At 37.0% G+C, this 16,628-nt stretch overlaps 1 protein-coding gene and 1 pseudogene across 5 annotated transcripts in view; both read right to left on the bottom strand.

The window, feature by feature from the left end:
- The window catches only part of TAFA4 (TAFA chemokine like family member 4), a 155,248-nt gene that overhangs the window by 49,196 nt on the left and 89,424 nt on the right, over positions 1-16,628 (bottom strand). The window lies entirely within an intron of this gene.
- Positions 2,956-3,074, bottom strand: LOC118602692 (annotated as a pseudogene).

Genomic DNA, 16,628 nt, shown 5'->3' with positions numbered 1-16,628 from the left:
AGTTTATTAAGGAAATAGAGCAAAGAGCTCAAGAAAGTGGACTTAGAGTGGAAGTTGGTTTTCTGACATGCTATTGCATCTCTTTTTTAGAGAAGAAAGTCAGATACTGAGTCCATGAACTACGAAATAAATTCCGAGGGCTCCCTCTTTCTACAAATAGATATTTGGAGCCACTTGGATCAGATGGTGTGCTAGCACCAGGGATATAGCTAAGAGCAACAAGACTCGGTCTGCATCCCCTTAAACCATACAATCTTTTCTAGTACAGTCAGTGGGTAAATCTTAGTGACAATGGACATCACAACAAATTCTTAGTAGAATTACAAACCATTTTCACACACACACACACACACACACACACACACACAGAGAGAGAGAGAGAGACAGAGAGAGAGAGAGAGAGACAGAGAGACAGAGAAACAGAGAGATAGAGAAACAAAGTCAAAGTGCCTAAGAAGTAGAAATAACTGTCTGAGGCATCAGGCAACAGTTTTTCTTACACTTTTTTACACTCTGGTTAGAAGCAGATGATATACATACATAACGAGTTAACTAATTATACTTCACTATTACTTCTTCCTAATATATAGAAACAAACACAGAGAGGCAACTGAAATGAGAAAAAAAAATGCTCCAAATGAAACAACAAAAAACTTCAGGAAATAAACAAAATAAAGGAAAGCAACTTACTAGAGACAGTTTGAAACACTTATAAGGATGCTTAATAAACTTAAGGGGAGAATAGATGATCTCAGTGAAGACTACAACAGAGAGATAGCATAAAAATAGGATAGACAAGCCATAAAAAATAATCAGTGAAAATGAGGAATATAATAACTGAAATGAAGAATACACTAAAAGAATCAACAGGAGATTAGAGGATCAAATTGGTCAGTTACAAAACAAGGTAGCAGAAAACATCCAGTAGGAACAGCAAGAGAAAAAAAAAATCAAAAAAATGAGTAAAGTTTAAGAGACTTCTGGGACAACATCAAACATACTAACATCTGCATCATAAGGGTACTAGGAGGAGAAGAGAGAGCAAAGGATTAAGAAACTATTTAAAGAAATAATGATAGAAAACTTCCCTAAACTGGAGAAGTAAATAGATATATAAGCCCAGGAAGCACAGTCTCAAACAAGAAGAACCCAAATAGACCAACACTTAGACACATCATTGTTAAAATGCCAAAGGTTAAAGACAAAAGTTAAAAGCAGCAAGAGAAAGGCAGTTAGTTACTTTTAAGAGGATGCCCATAAGAATGTCAGCTGATTTATCAAAAGAAACTTTGCAGGCCAGAGAGAATTGACATAAAATATTCAAAGTAATGAAAAAAAACAAGAACCTACAACCAAGACTATTCTACTCAGCAAAGCTATCAAATGAAAGTGACAAGAAATAAACAGATTTCCAGCCAAGAAAAAGCTAAATAAATTCATCACCAATAAGCCATAATTACAAGAAATGCTAAGGGGACTTCTGTATACAGGGGGAAAACCCCCATAAGTACAAATAATGAAATAGCAATAACTATGTACCTATCAATAATTATTTTTTTCAATTATATTTGACATACAATATATTGTTTCAGGTGTACAACAGTGATTAGACATTAATATAACTTATGAAGTGATCACCCCGATCAGTACCCAACTGACACCATACATAGTTATTACAATACTACTGACTGTTTTCCTCATGATAAATTCTACATCCCATGACTATTTTGTAACTACAAATTTGTATCTCTTAATTTCCTCTTCCCTTCACCCAAATTGGACAACCATCAAAATGCTCTCTGTAGCTATGACCTTGTTTCTGTTGTTTGTTTATCCTACTATCTAGATTATACATATGACATTTGTCTTTGTCTGATTTACTCCATCCAGCATAATACGCTGTAGGTCCATACAGATTGCTGCAGATAGCAAGATTTGATTCTTTTTTATGGCTCAATAATATTCCATTGTGTATATATACCACATCTTTGTTATCTATTCATCCACTCATAGACACCTAGGATGCCTCCATATCTATCCTACTATAAATAATGCTGCAATGAATATATGAATTCACATGTCCTTTCAAAGTAGTGTTCTGGGGTTCTTTAAATACACAGAAGTGGGATAACTGGGGTCCTTTCACTCTTGGTTCAGTGACTATTTTATTTACTTTTTTTTCTCATGGAAAACCATTTATCTTTTTATCTATTTATTTAATTATGACGACATTAGTTATTCAAATCCATTACATTTCAACTGTTCAATTCAACAGTAAGGCATATATATAGCATTCTATGTTCACCACCAATAGTTAGATTTCTTTTTGTTACCACATATTTGACTCCTTTTACTCCGTCAAATACTCCCTACCCCCTACCCTCTGGTAACCACTAGTTTATTGTCCTTGTCCATGAGTCTCTCTTTGTTTCTCCTGTTTGTTACTTTTAGGTTCTTATCTCACGAATAAGTGATATCATGTGCTTTTTACCTTTTTCTGTCTGGCTTATTTCGCTTAGCATGATTATCTCAAGGACCATTCATGTTGTGAAAAATGGATAAATTTCATCTCTTCTTATGGCTGAGTAATATTCCTTTGTGTGTGTGTATATATATATATGTATATATATGTATATATATATATATATATATACATATATATATACCACAGCTTCTTTAGCCAATCATCTATTGTAGGACACTCAGTTGGTTGCTTCCATATCCTGGGAACTGTGAATAAAGCTGCTATGGTCATTGGTGTGCAAATGTCTATTCAGATAGGAGTTTTCAAGACTTTGGAGAAAATATCTAGTAGAGAAATTTCTAGATAATATGATAGATCAATTCTTAGTTTTGTTTGTTTTTTTATTATTTTTTAGGCAAGGCAACCCTTGGTTAACCTCACAGATTGCAAAGATCTTGTCAGCTTACAATCCCTTATTTTTTCATTTTTTATGCCTATAGCACCTGGTCTTCCAAGGTGGTCTCCCATCCAAGTACTAACTAGGCCCAACCTTGCTTACCTTCCAAGATCAGACAGGATGGGGCTTGTTCAGGGTAGCATGGCCATAGACATAATTCTTGGTTTTTTGAAGAACCTCCATATTGTTTTGCATAGTGACTGTACCAATTTGCAGTCCCACCAGCAGTGTATGAGGGTTTCTTTTTCTCTGCATCCTCTCCAACATTTATTACTTTTCCTGTTGATAATAGCTATCCTAACCAGTGTGAGATGGTATTTTATTGCGGTATTGATTTGCATTTCCCTAACAGCTAGGGACATTGAACATCTCTTCATGATTGTTGACCATCTGTATGTCTTCTCGGGAGAAGTGTCTGTACAGGTCCTCTGTCCATTTTTTAATTGGATTGTTTTTTTTTGTTGTTACTCAGTTGTTTGAGTTCTTTTTATATTTTGAATATTAGGCCCTTATTGGAGGCATTGCTTGCAAGTATATTTTCCCATTTGGATGGTTGTCTCTTTACCTTGTTGATGTATCCTTTTGCTCTGCAGAAGATTTTTGGTTTGATATAATCCCATTCATTTATTTTAGCTTTTAATTCCCTCACCTTTGAGGTCAAATTCATAAAATCCTCTTTAAATCCAAGGTCTTTAGGTTTAGTTCCTAAGTTTTCTTCTATGTATTGTATTGTTTCAGGTCTTATATTCAGGTCCTTAATCCATTTTGAGTTAATTTTGGTGAGTGGTGGTAGACACCAGTCTAGTTTCATTCTTTTGCAGATGGGTTTCCAGTTTTCCCTGCACCATTTATTGAAGAGGCTTTCCTTTCTCCACCGTGTGTTTTTGGCTCTTTCGTTAAAAATTATTTGCCCATATAAACATGGATTTACTTCTAGATTCTTGATTCTATTCCACTGGTCCAAGTATCTATTTTGCTGCCAATACCATGCCATTTTGATTACTGTTGCTTTGTAGTATAATTTGAAGTTGGGCAGAGTGATGCCTCCAGCCTCATCCTTTTTTCTTAGGATGGCTTTGGCAATTGCAGGTTTGTGCTTCCATACAAATCTGAAGATTTTTGTTTTCTTTCTTATGCTGATGAGATTTTGTTGAAAATTGCATTAAATTTGTATAATACTTTAGGTAATAAGGTCCTTTTAACTATGTTAATTTTTCCAATCCAAAAACACTGAATACCTTTCCATTTCTTTGCACCTTCTTTGATTTCTTTTAATGGGGTCTTCTACTTTTCAGCATATAGGTCCTTCACATATTTCATTAGATTTATTCCTAAGTATTTTATTTTTTTGTTGTTGCAATTGCAAAAGAAAGTGTTCTTTCCACTTCTTTTTCTGATAATTCATTATTAAAGTATAAGAACACTATGGATTTTGAACATTGCTTTTTGTTTCCAGAGACTTAACTGCATTTGCTTATTATTTTGAGTTGTATTCTTGTGGAGACTTTGGGTTTTCTACATATAGAATCATTTCATCCTCAAATAGTGACAGTTTGACTTCTTCATTTCCTATTTGGGTGGTTTATTTCTTTCTCTTGCCTGACTGCACTCACTAGGACCTCTGATATTATATTGAATAACAGTGTTGATAGTGGACAGCCTTGTCTTGTTCCTGATCTTAGAGGAAAGATTTTTAGTTTTTCACCACTAAATATAATGTTGGCTGAGGGTTTGTCATAGAAGACCTTTATTATGTTAAGGCACATTCATTCTATTCCAATTTTGTTAAGTGTTTTGATCATAAATGGAAGTTGTGTCTTGTCGAAGGCTTTTTGATATGACCATATGATTCTTATACTTTAATTTATTTACATGACCATATGATTCTTATACTTTATTTACATGATATAATCACATTAATCTATTTGCCTATGCTGAACCATCCCTGTGCCTGTGGGATTAAGCCCACTTGTTTATAGTGTATAATTTTTTCAATGTGTTATTGTATTCTGTTCACTGGTATCTTATTCAGACATTTTGTTTCTATGTTCATGAGAGATAATGGTAAGTAGTTTCTTTTTCTCTGTTAACTTTACCTAGTTTTGATATCAAGGTAACATTGGCCTTATAAAATGAGTTAGGAAGTAGTGTCTCCTCTTGGATTTTTTTTTTTTTTTGGTAGAGTTTGAAGAGAATAGATATTAAATCGTCTTTGAATGTTTGATGGAATTCATTGGTGAAGCCATCTGATCCTTTACTTGTACTTTTGTAGGTTTTTGATGATTGTTTCAATTTCCATACTAATGATCAGTCTATTTAGATTTTCCAGTTGTTCTAGTTTCAGTCAAGGAAAATTGTATCTTTCTAAGTATTGGTCCATTTCTTCTAGGCTATTAAATTTGGTGTTATGTACTGTTTCATAGTATTCTTGTATAATCCTTTGTAATTCTGCGGTGTCTGTCATAATTTCTCCTCTTTCATCCCCGATTTTGTTTATTTGTGTCCTTTCTCTTTTTCTTTAGTGAGCCTAGTTAGGGGTTTGTCAATTTTCTTAACCTTCTCAAAGAACCAGTTCTTTGTTGCATTTATTTTTTCTATTTTTTTTGTTTGTGTGTTTGTTTTCAATTTTATTTAGTTCTGCTCTAATTTTGATAATTTCTTTCCTTCTGCTGACTTTAGGCTTCATTTGTTCTTCCTTGTCTATTTTTTAAAAATGAAGCATTAAGTTGTTTATGTGGGCTTGATCTTGTTTTTTCTGAGATAGGCCTGTATTGATATGAACTTTCCTTTTATGACCATTTTTGCCGCATCCCAAAAACTTTGATATGTGTACTATCATTTCTACATATCTCTTGATCTCTCTCTTTATTTCTTGTCTAACTCAGTCATTATTTGGTAGCATGTTGTTTAATCTCCATGTATTTGTGGTTCTTCCCACTTTCTTTTCACAGTTGACCTCCAGTTTCAAAGCATTATGATCAGAGAAAATGGTTGGTATGATGTTAACCCTCTTATATTTGTTGAAGGTATTGCTGTGTCACAGTATGTAGTCAATCCTTGGGAATGTTCCATGTGCACTAAAGAATGTATAAGTAGCTGTTTGGGGATGGAAGGCTCTATAAATGTCAATCATGTCCAGTTGGTCTCATGTGTCATTTAAAGACATTGCTTTCTTATTTATTTCTATTTGGATGATCTGTCCATATCCGACAGTGGGGTCTTTAGGTCCCCTACTATGATAGTGCTTTGGTCTGTTTCTCCCTTTAATTCTGTTAGTAATTGCTTTACGTATTTCGAGGCTCCCTGATTTGGAGCATAGGTATTAATAAGTGTGATGTCTTCTTGGTGCATTCATTCCTTATGAAGTGTCCCTCAGTATCTTTCTTTACCTTTTTGATTTTAAAGTTTATTTCATCTATTGGTACCACTACTCTTGCATTTCTCTGAATGCCATTTGCTTGAAATATCATTTTCCACCCTATTATTTTGAGCCTATATTTGTATTTGGAACTGAGATGTGTCTCTTCGGGGCAGCATATGGTTGGGTTTTGTTTTTTGACAAAAAACTCTGTGTCAGTCCATTTACTTTTAGGGTGATTAATGAAATATGAGGTTTTCTTATAGCCATTCTACCTTCTGCTTTCTGTTAGCTCAGTATTTCCATTGCTTCCTTGTACTTGTGTATCTGGTTTGTGTTTTTTTTTTTTTTTTTAAATTTATTTTGATTGAATTTTGTGGGTTTTCCCTCTGGTCCTTCTTGTTTTATGTTAGATACTTCAGTTCTAAATCTTTGGTGAGTGGTTACCATTATAAATGTGTAGAAGATTGTTATACACACACACACACACACACACACACACACACACACACAGTCTATTTTCTTCTGCATGCGTCTTATCTTCATTCCCTTTTGTGAAATTTGATCTTTAAATTCTCTTCTTTTCTGTTATCGTCTCTATTTGTCCCTACATATGCTAAATATTCATTACTATCTTGCAATAACAAATTATTTATTGTTTAAGCCTCTAGTGGACTATTCCCTCAATTTTTGTATGTCTGGAAAGGTCTTTATTTCTCCTTCATATCTAAATGAGAGCTTTGCTGGATACATTATTCTTGGCTGGTTTTCCCTTTCATTTAGTAGTTTGAATATTTGATTCCACTCCTTTGGGCTTATAAGGTTTGTGCTGAGAAGTCCGATGATAAGCTAATGAGTTTTCCTTTATGGCTTATCATCTTCTTTTCCCTGGCTGTCCGTAAAGTTCTTTCTTTGTCATTGATTTTTTGATCATTTTAATGCAATGTGTCTTGGCGAAGGCCTTCTTGGGTTGAGATAATTGGGTGTTCTGTTGATTTCTTGAATTCCAAGCTCCAGTTCATTCCTGAGATTTTGGAAATTCTTATCAACTATTTGTCTGAAAATGCTTTCTATCCCTGTTCCTTTTCCTCACCTTCAATAATGCCCATTATTCTTATGTTTCCTCTCCTGATGGTATCAGCTAGTTCTTGTGTTTATCTTTCATTATTTTTCATTCTCTGGTTTCTCTCCTCTTCCTTCTGATTTCTAGATTTCTGTCTTCAATATCCCTATTCCTTTCCTCCATTTGGCTGACTCTATTTCCCAAGAAAAATAACATTTCATTTTTCTTTTAGCTTGTTCTTCATCTCCAGAAGTTCTATTTTGTTATTTAAGGGTTTCAATCTCCTTGCTAAAAAACTCATTCTGCTCATATAGTTGTTTTTCAATTCCTAGAATTGTTGATGTGAATTGTTTTGGGGCCCATTAAGTTTTTCAGAATGCCATCTTGAATTCTCTGTCATTTAAGTTGCATATTTCTATGTCTTTAAGCTTATTTTCTGGAGATTTTTCTCTTTCTTTCTCAGTTGCCTTGTCACCTTGGTTGTTCATGGTGTATAATGGACTATTTCTCTGTGTGGGCATTAATGATAGTATATTCTGCTTTTTCCCCCCCAGAAAGAAGATTTATTATACAAAGGTCTGTCTTTAGCTTGTTGTTAAAAAGGCATTTTTCTTTTGGTTTCCAATAGAAACCAATTATCCAATAGAAGCCAAGTATCCCTGCTTTACATAAAGCCTTAATAATGTCTTTTATTCTTATAAATATTTAATCACACTTACTACCCTCAATCTCAGTCTCTATCAGTGTTAGCAATAATTTCAGTATGATTTGCTCAGATTCACATGGGGCTCCACGGTGTTCGATCATAGAGGATATGGGGGGATGTACCTTATGGGTTGGGGAGGATAGGGGCTGTGGCTCAGCTTCATGTTTTGCAACTGTAGCTAATAATAATCAGCTGTTGCTTCTCTGCCAACCCTTTTCTCAGCTTTATAACCTGATTCCTGGTCACTGATACTGAGTGGAGCTCAGGCAGGGCTGTTCAGGGAACCCATTGCACCTTTACCCCTCCCCCTTCTCCTTCAGGAGCTGTGGCTGCAAGAGGCAGATCTTTTGTTTCTCCCAGTCTACCGCCCAACTCCCATGGTTCTAACCTATGGTAGCTCTTATTCGCAGATCCTTCACTCAGAAGTGCATGCATGAAGGTTCAGTGTTTTTTGTTGAGTTTTAAATGTTCAGTTTATTGTTATTTCAAGGGGAAAGATCTAGGTACATCTCTCATTCTTCCATGCTTCTGATGTTACCGCCTATTATATACAATAGTTACTTTTAATATAAATGGATTAAATGCTCCAATCAAAAGATATAGGGTAGCTGAACAGATAAGAAAACAAGGCCAAAACTTATGCTGTCTACAAGAGATCCACTTCAGATCACATGACACACACAAAATGAAAGTAAATCGATGGGAAAAAATGATTCATACTAATGGAAATGAAACAAAAGCTGAGGTAGCAATACTTATATCAGACAAAATAGAATGTAAAACAAAGGCTATAATAAGAGACAAATAAGGGCATTACATAATGTTAAAGGGATCAACACAATAAGACATAACCCTAGTAAACATATATGCACCCAACATGGAAGCACCTACAAATATAAAGCAATTATTGACCGACATAAATGGAAAGATGAACAGTAGTACACTGATAGTCGGAGACTCTAACACCCCACTGGCATCAATGAACAGATCTTCCAACAGAAATTCAACAAGGAAACAGCAGTCTTAAATGACACACTAGACCAGATGAATTTAATTGATATTTTCAGAGTGTTTCACCCCAAAGCAGCGGAATATACATTCTTCTCAAGTGCACATGGAACATTTTCCATGCTAGGCAACAAAACAAGTCTTAATAAATTTAAGAATACTGAAATCATATCAAATGTCTTCTCCAACCAAAATGATATGAAACAAGATATCAACTACAAGGAAAAAAAAAACTGGAAAATACACAAACACGTGCAGGCTAAACAACATGCTACTAAGCGATTAATGGGTTAACAATGAAATTGAGAAAGAAATCAAAGGATACCTAGTGAAAAATGAAAGTGAAATCATAATGACTCAAAAATCTATGTGACACAGTGAAAGCAGTCCTAATAGGGAAATTCAGAGCAATATGGGCCTACCTCAAGAAATAAAAAAAAATCTCAAATTAAAAAAATCTAACCTTACACTTAAAAGAACTAGGAAAATAAACGCAAACAAATCTCAAAGTGAGTAGAATGAAATAATATAAAGAAGGAAGGAAATAATAAAGATTTGAGCAGAAATAAATGAAATAGAGTCTAGAAAAACAATATGAAAGATACATGAAACCAAAAGCTGGTTCTTTGAAAAGATAAACTAAACTGATAAACCCTTAACCAGACTTATCAAGAAAAAAAGTGAGAACCCAAATAATTAAAATCAGAAATGAAAAAGGAGAAGTAACCATGGACTCCACGGAAATACAAAAGATTATAAGAAAATACAACAAGCAATTAATTATATGCTAACAAATTGAATAATCTGAAAGAAATGGACACATTCCTACAAACATAAAATCTCACAAGACCGAGTCAAGAAGAAACAGAAAATCTGAACCAACCAATGACCACCAACGAAATCAAATCGGTAATCAAAAACTTCCAAAAGACAAAAGTCCTGGACTAGAGGGCTTCATTCATAGGTGAATTTTACCAAACATTCAAAGAATTACCACCTATTCTTCTCAAACTATTCCAAAAAATTCAAGAGGAGAGACAGCTCCTTAACTTTTTATGAGGCCACCATTATTTGATTCCATAACCAAAGATACTACAAAAACAAAAACAAAAAACTATAGGTCGATATCCCTGATGAACACTGATGAAAAAAATCCTCAACAAAATATTAGCGAACCGAATTCAGCAATACATTGAAAATATCATACACCATGATCAAATTGTATTTCTTCCTGGGACACAGGTTGGTACGATATTCACAAATCAATTAATATAACACACCACATTAACAAATCAAAAAATAAAAATCATATGACTGTATCAATAGATACAGAAAAAGCATTCAACAAAATCCAGCATCAATTCATGATAAAAACTCTCAGCAAACTGGGAATGGAGGGAACATACCTCAACATAATAAAGACCAGATATGACAAACCTACAGGTAGCATCATTGTGGGTTCCAGGTCTGGCTGTGATCCAGGCTCACGGTGAAGGATCAGGCTTCAGATTTAGAATGTTACAGTAATGTGGAAGAGCCCCTGCACCTCTTATGTAAATATGATTCAGATTATTGTGTCACCTATGTGTGGCAGAATGCCACTATTGTTCTCTGGCATATATAAAATCTATGCAGTCTCCTAGCGCAGAAGCACATGCTCCTTGCAATGAAGTAGGTGCCTGCGATTTCATTCTCATGTCGGCCCCTCATGCATTCTTTCAGCTGGGCATCTCAACACCAAAACCTTCCCTTCTTGATCAGCTCGGCACTGAAATGTGGAGTAGTCGGCAGAATGAGGTGAATATGGCCCCCCAGCACTCTGGACAGTCCCTGGGTAGAGGATACCCAGGTGGAGGACATGTGGTACCCCATTCTCCTAGCCACGTATCTGGCCACATGGATGCTCTCAGAGAATTGGGATGGAGTGAAGCTGCATCCAGAGGACGTGAGAAAGCCCTGGAGATGCTGGAGCCGAATGTTCAAACTGCTCACTGGGAGGCAGCGGGTTGGTGCCCTGGATGTTCCTGGCAGTGCTGCAGCAGGCCAGCTTGCAGGTTCAGGACCATACTGTAACTGCTTTGGAGCACTTCGCAGCTGCCTATGACTGGCTATTAATAATCTCCAGTGACAGAGGCACTCACTTTATAAGGCAGGAGGTGCGGACTTGGGCCCACACCAGTGATGTGCAGTGGCAGTTACATGTTCCTTATCGCCCATAGGCAGATGGAATGGTAGAGCGGTTCAATAGCTTGCTGAAAGACAAAATGCATGCCTTGGGCCTGGGCTGATGCCATTGGCACATTAACTTTCCACAGGCTATAAGCCTTCTGAATGAGCAGCCCCAGCAAATGGGATTATCTCCCCTTGGCAAGGTCGTAGCAGGCTTGACACGGGCTATCAAAGTGTGCCCAGAAACCGCTGCTAAACAGTTCTTGCCCTAGGCCTAACAGGGATCTTTGCTCTTCCCGGCCCCAGAACCATTGGCAGCAGGTAAACTGGCCACCAGGCCATGGCCCTGGACTATACAGGTAACATAAGAGCCATGGGTGGCTCTGGTGGAACCCTGGGGACAGGGCTTATGCAATGGGTTGCGGGTAGAACCCTGGATTTGCATTTGGTCCATGTACTTGCGAGTGTCACTCTCAGTAACTGCGGAGGAGTCAGTGTTAACAGGAGTTTTGTCCTTAGCCTCTGGCCCATTCCTCTCTATACTGTAACACCGATGGGAACCCCTGGCCTGCTGCTCTTGGAGAAACTGTCTGGTACCACAGGCCAGGGGCAGCTCCTCTACCAGCCACCCTTCTATCTCAAGATGGGCAGGTGGCCTGTGTCATCTGGGAAGGACAGGACTTGCCCCCAATGGTCCCTTTGTCTGCCCTATTCTATCATTCAGGCTGACAACAGGGAACAATGTCATGTCCTGGGTTCATGTGCTTGCTGCTATCCACAATGTTTCCCGCTCCAGAATGTGTACTGAACTACCAGTGGAAGTAGCCGAGGGACTGTTGCAGCACATTACTCTGGCTATGACTGAGAATTGGACATGTCTGAGCACCTGAACACCACACTTGATTGGGACCAGCGATGGCAGGCCATGGAAGCGCTGCTCCACCGTGATCATTGTAACTCCCCACCCCTCATAGGCTATGCCATTTCCATTGGGTGGGGATGGCTGGCAGGAGAACATGTGGAACGGCAGCAGCAGGTCCCTCACTGCATAGAGCAAGTAAGATCTGTGCCCAACCATATCATGGGGTGGCTACCCCCCGAGCTGTGTGCTAACACCACCATTGCTAATGTTCCCAAGGTCTACCAACTGGCTACCTGCAGGGTATCTCTGGGTCTGCAGGCACTACAACTGGACCTACTTGCCCGCTGACTGAACCAGACATTGTACCTGGGGACATCTATATTTAGCTGGACACAAATTACTCACTTTGCCCCAATTGCTTCACATTTGAGATCCCATATATCGCCACTGGAACCAGCAGAAACAGGCAGCATGGTGGTTCTACCCACCGGCAATATTCATTCCAGAGATGGAATCCATAGATGTAGAATAGCAGGTAGAAGTTTAACCCAGCACACCACACAGGTATTGAATGCTACACTTTCAATGGATGAAACCATGCAAATGTGGAAAGCATTACAAAACCGCATGGCCCATGACCTCCTAACTGCTGCCCAGGGTGGCACCTGTGCCCTACTCCATGTAGAATGCTGTGTTTACATTCCTGATCATGCCAAGTAGGCACAGGCAGACCTCCATGAAATGGATGCTGAAGTCCAAGCCATCTGTGCCCTGGGAAAAGACCCCTCGATAACTTGGTGGAATTCCCTGGGGTCCTCCTGGTGGTGGAAAGTAGCTATCCTAACTCTTAGCATGTAGCCTGGTCGTCTTTTGTTGTTTTTATATTGTTATTGTGGATAGTGGGCCCAAGGCAGCACCTTCCAGGCCAGATCTCATGCTGCAACCCTGTAGGGGTGGAGTGTGGGTGTCAGCTCTGGCTGTGATCCAGACTCATGGCTAGGGATAGGACTCCAGATTTAAAATCTTACAGTAATGTAGTAGGGCACCTGCACCTAACTTCACATATGTGTGGCAGAATGCCACTATTATTCTCTGACACATATAAAGCTCATGCAGTCCCCTAGCACAGAAGCACACTCCCCAAAATAGATGGTGCCTGCCATTTCATTCTCATGTCAGCTCCTCATGCGTTCTTTCCACTGGGTGTCTCACCACCAAAACCTTCCTTTCTTGATCAGCTTGGTGCTGACAATCATTACTTAATGGGGAAAGTCTAAAAGTGTTTTCCTTAAGATCAAGAACAAGACAAGGACACCCACTTTCAGAACTTCTATTCAACATAATATTGGATGTCCTAGCTACAGTAATCAGACAAGAAAGAGAAATTAAAAGCATCCAAATTGGAAAGGAAGAAGTAAAACTATCATTATTTGCAGATGACATAACAGTATAGAGAACCCTAAAGATTCCACCAAAAAGATTGTTAGAACTGAATAATGAATTTAGTAAAGTAGCAGGATACAAATTAATATTCAAAAGTTGGTTGCATTTTTATACAACAACAATGAACAATCATAAAGAGAAATTAATAAAACAGCCCCATGTTCAATTACATCAAAAATAATAAAATACCTAGGAATCAAATTAACCAAGGAGGTAACGGATCTGTTCTCAGAAAATAATAAATCATTGTAAAAAGAAGCCATAGAAGAAACAAAGAAATGGAAGCATATCCCAGGCTAATGGGTAGGAAGAATCAACATCATTAATATGGCCATACTACCCAAAGCAATCTATAGATTCAATGCAATGCCTATCAAAATACAAATAGCATTTTTCAGAGAACTAGAACAAATAATGCAAAAATTTATATGGAACTATAAAAGATCCCAAATGGCCATGGCAATCTTGAGAAAGAAGAACAAAGTTAGAGGTATCTCACTATCTGATATCAACTATATTACAAGGCCATAGTAATCAAAACAGCATGGTACTGGCACAAAAACAGACACATCAATCAGTGGAACAGAATAGAGAGACCAGAAATAAATCCATGCCTATATGGTCATTTAATCTATAACTAAGGAGATAAGAATAAACAACGAGATAAAGACAATCCCTTCAACAAATTGTGTTGGGAAAACTGGACAGATACATGCAAAAAAATGAAACTGGATCACCTTATACCAAGAATAAAATCAAAATGAATTAAAGACTTAAATATAAGACCCAAAACTGCAAAATTCCGAGAAGAAAACATAGTAAACTCGCTCATATTGCTATTGATACATTTTTTTTCTGATATATTTCCTCAAACGAGGGAAACAAAAGAAAAAATAAACATATGGGACTACATCATACTACAATATTTCTGCATAGCAAAGGAAAACATCAACAAAACAAAAGGCAACTCATATTTTCCAGATGACATGATTCTCTATATAAAAAACCCTAAAGACTCCACAAAAATACTACTAGAAACAATAAGCAAATATAGTAAAGCTTGTGGATACAAAATCAGTGTTCAAAAATCCACAGGGTTCCTATACGCTAATAATTAAGTGTCAGAAAAAGTATAAAAAATAATTCCTTTTGCAATTGCAACAAAAAGAATAAAATAGGAATAAATTAACAAAACATGTGAAGGACCTATATAATGAAAACTATAAGACCCTATTAAAACAAATCAAAGAAGATACGAAGAAATGGAAAGATAGATATTAAGCGTTTTCAGATTGGAAGAATCTACATAGTTAAAATGACCATATTACCTAAACCATTATACAGATTTAATGCAATCCCCATCGAAATACCATCGGTATTTTTTAAAAAATAGAATAAAAATTCATCAAACTGTATAAAAGCACAAAAGACCCCAAATTGCCAAAACCATCCTGAGAAAAAAGCATGAGGCTGGAGACATCGCTCTGCCCAACTTCAAATTATACTATAAAGAGAGAGTAATCAAAGCAGCATGGTATTGGCAGCAAAACAGACACATGCATCAGTGAAACAAAATCAAGAATCCAGAAGTAAATCCATGTTTATATGGGCAAATAATTTTCAGAAAAAAAAAAAATCACACGATGGAGAAAGGAAAACCTCTTCAATAAATAGTGCAGGGAAAATTGGAAACCTACCTGCAAAAAAATGAAAATAGACTGTTGTCTACCACCACACACCAAAATTAACTCAAAATGAATTAAGGATCTAAATATAAAACCTGAAATAATAAAATGCATAGAAGAAAACATAGGAACAAAACTCATGGACCTTGGACTTAAAGAGGATTTCACGAATTTGATCTTAAAGGCAAAGGAAGTAAAAGTAAAAATAAATGAATGGAACTACATCAAATTAAAAATCTTCTGCAGAGCAAAAGAAACAGTCAACAGGTAAAAAAACAGCCATCCAAATGGGAAAATATACTTGCAAGCAATGCCTCCAATAAAGGCCTAATATCCAAAATACAAAGAATGCATACAACAAAAAGACAAATGATCCAGTCAAAAAAATGGGCAGAGGACCTGAACAGATACTTCTCCCAAGAAGACATATAAATGGCCAACAAACATATGAAAAGATGCTCAATATGGCTAGCTACTAGGGAAATGTAAATCAAAACCACAGCGAGATACCATCTCACACCGGTTAGAACAGCTGTTATCAACAGGACAAGTACAAGAGTTGGAGAGGATGTGGAGAAAAAAATCCTCATACACTACTGGTGGGACTTCAAATTGGTACAACCAGCATGGAAAACAGTACGGAAGTTCCTCAAGAAACTAAGAATTGATCTTCCATATGATTCAGCAATTCCTCTACTGGGTATTTACCCCAAAGACTTGAAAACTCATATTCGAAAAGGTATTGGCACTCTGATGTTCATAGCAGCATTATTCACAGTGGCCAGAACATGGAAGCAACAGAAGTGTCCTACGATAGATGATTGGCTAAAGAAGCTTTGGTACATATATACAATGGAATATTACTCAGCCATAAGAAGAGATGAAATACTGCCATTTGTGACAACATGGATGGACCTCGAGATAATCATGCTAAGCGACATAAGCCAGACAGAAAAAGTTAAAAGTCACATGATATCACTTTTATGTGGGATATAAACCTAAAAGCAAAAAAATGAACAGGACAAACAGACAGAGACTCCTGGACATGGACAATGGACTAGTGGTTACCAGAGGATAGTGGGTGGGGGAGGAGGGGCGAGGTAGACGGAGTAAAGGGGGTCAAATACAGGGGGTTAGGGGGAGAGTAAAGTGGGTAAAAGAGATCAAATATATGGTCACTGAAGGAAACTGGACTTTGTGTGGTAAATACACAATAGAATATACAGATGTCAAATAGAATATACAGATGTCAAATTATAATGTACACCTGAAAATTATGTAATTGTATTAACCAACGTTACCTCAATAAACAATTAAAAAATAAAGAAAAAAACAAAATAAAACCTGCTAAAGGGGAGAAGCTATTTGGCTATGATACAGCTGACAAGGGGCTAATTTATAAAGAACTCATAC

Source organism: Rousettus aegyptiacus, unplaced genomic scaffold, assembly GCF_014176215.1.
Source record: "Rousettus aegyptiacus isolate mRouAeg1 unplaced genomic scaffold, mRouAeg1.p scaffold_m13_p_4, whole genome shotgun sequence".
Classification (NCBI taxonomy): domain Eukaryota; kingdom Metazoa; phylum Chordata; class Mammalia; order Chiroptera; family Pteropodidae; genus Rousettus; species Rousettus aegyptiacus.
This window is presented reverse-complemented; position numbering and strand designations above follow the sequence as displayed.